The sequence below is a fragment of the Petromyzon marinus genome, unplaced genomic scaffold (assembly GCF_048934315.1).
Source record: "Petromyzon marinus isolate PM22_M1 ecotype Great Lakes invasive population unplaced genomic scaffold, UKy_Petmar_22M1.pri1.0 PM_G_Scaffold_52, whole genome shotgun sequence".
In the NCBI taxonomy this organism is placed as follows: Eukaryota; Metazoa; Chordata; class Hyperoartia; order Petromyzontiformes; family Petromyzontidae; genus Petromyzon; species Petromyzon marinus.
This window is the reverse complement of record NW_027423005.1, coordinates 910,001-912,500: the sequence shown is the minus strand read 5'-3', so window position 1 is coordinate 912,500 and position 2,500 is coordinate 910,001.

The following is a 2,500-nucleotide window of genomic DNA, read 5'->3' as shown; positions in this document are numbered from 1 at the left end:
AGAGAACTGGTGTTTTAGTGTCTCTGAGTACAGTCGTTTAGCCTCTCTCACCGCTTTGCTAAACCTGTTCTTCGACTCCTTGAATCTGTCTCTATCCCCACTCCTAAACGCTTCCTCCTTCTCCAACCTCAACCTTTTGAGCTTTGCTGAGAACCAGGGCTTGTTGTTGTTAAAGTTCACCCTGGTACGTGTTGGGATACAGCAGTCCTCACAGAAGCTGATGTACACAGCCTCTGTGAGTTCATCCAGACTATTGGTAGCAGTCGTGAACATATCCCAGTCAGTACAGTCTAAGCACGCCCGCAAATCTTCCACAGCCTCACTGGTCCACTGTTTAGATGTCCTCACAGCAGGTTTACAGAGTTTTAGTTGCTGCCTGTATGCACGAATCAGGTGGACCAAGGGAGTTCTGTGCGAGCCGAACAGCCCCGTGACCCACAAGAGAAACATCCCCGCCAAATTCGAGCGTTTGACGGGGTCTATCTGTGAAAAAATATTCACGTTTTTGAGTGCACATGCATTTCTGCTGCAAATGCCTCTGGAAGTTTCATGCCATTCGTATGCCAATTGTGGCAACACGAAAATGACCCGTTTTCCCATTCCGAGGGATTTCTGTGCGACCCTAACAGCCCCGTGAGCCACAAGAGACACATCCCCGCCAATTTCTAGCGTTTCACGGGGTCTATCCGTGAAAAATATAGACGTTTTTGAGTGCACATGCATTTCTGCTGCAGATGCCTCTGGAAGTTTCATGCCGTTCGTACGCAATGTGGCAACACGAAAATGACCCCTTTTCCCATTCCGAGGGATTTCTGTGCGACCCTAACTAACAGCGCCCGTGAGCCACAAGAGAGACATCCCCGCCAATTTATAGCGTTTCACGGGGTCTATCCGTGAAAAATATAGACGTTTTTGAGTGCACATGCATTCCTGCTGCAAATGCCTCTGGAAGTTTCATGCCGTTCCTATGCAATGTGGCCACACAAAAATGACCCGTTTTCCCATTCCGAGGCATTTCTGTGCGACCCTAACAGCCCCGTGAGCCACAAGAGAGACATCCCCGCCAACTTCTAGCGTTTGACGGGGTCTATGCGTGAAAAATATTAAAATTTTTGAGTGCACGTGCCTTTCTGCTGCAAATGCCTCTGGAAGTTTCATGGCGTTCCTATGCAATGTGGCAACACGAAAATGACCCCTTTTCCCATTCCGAGGGAGTTCTGTGCCACCCTAACAGCCCCGTGAGCCACAAGAGACACATCCCCGCCAATTTCTAGCGTTTCACGGGGTCTATCCGTGAAACATATAGAAGTTTTTGAGTGCACATGCATTTCTGCTGCAAATGCCTCTGGAAGTTTCATGCCGTTCGTATGCCAATTGTGGCAACACGAAAATGACCCGTTTTCCCATTCCGAGGGAGTTCTGTGCCACCCTAACAGCCCCGTGAGCCACAAGAGACACATCCCCGCCAATTTCTAGCGTTTCACGGGGTCTATCCGTGAAACATATAGAAGTTTTTGAGTGCACATGCATTCCTGCTGCAAATGCCTCTGGAAGTTTCATGCGGTTCGTACGCAATGTGGCAACACGAAAATGACCCGTTTTCCCATTCCCAGGGATTTCTGTGCGACCCGAACAGCCCCGTGAGCCACAAGAGACACATCCCCGCCAATTTCTAGCGTTTCACGGGGTCTATCCGTGAAAAATATCAATTTTTTTTTGACTGCACATGCATTTCTGCTGCAAATGCCTCTGGAAGTTGCATGCGGTTCGCATGCAATGTGGCGACACGAAAATGACCCGTTTTCCCATTCCGAGGGATTTCTGTGCCACCCTAACAGCCCCGTGAGCCACAAGAGAGACATCCCCGCCAATTTCTAGCGTATCACGGGGTCTATCCGTGAGAAATATTCACTTTTTTGAGTGCACATGCATTCCTGCTGCAAATGCCTCTGGAAGTTTCATGCGGTTCGTATGCAATGTGGCGACACGAAAATGACCCGTTTTCCCATTCCGAGGGATTTCTGTGCCACCCTAACAGCCCCGTGAGCCACAAGAGAGACATCCCCGCCCACTTCTAGCGTTTCACGGGGTCTCTCCGTGAAAAATATCACATTTTTTGAGTGCACATGCATTCCTGCTGCAAATGCCTCTGGAAGTTTCATGCGGTTCGCATGCAATGTGGCGACACGAAAATGACCCGTTTTTTCCCATTCCGAGGGATTTCTGTGCCACCCTAACAGCCCCGTGAGCCACAAGAGACACATCCCCGCCAATTTCTAGCGTTTCACGGGGTCTATCCGTGAAAAATATTCAATTTTTTGACTGCACATGCATTTCTGCTGCAAATGCCTCTGGAAGTTTCATGCGGTTCGCATGCAATGTGGCGACACGAAAATGACCCGTTTTCCCATTCCGAGGGATTTCTGTGCCACCCTAACAGCCCCGTGAGCCACAAGAGAGACATCGCCGCCAATTTCTAGCGTTTCACGGGGTCTATCCG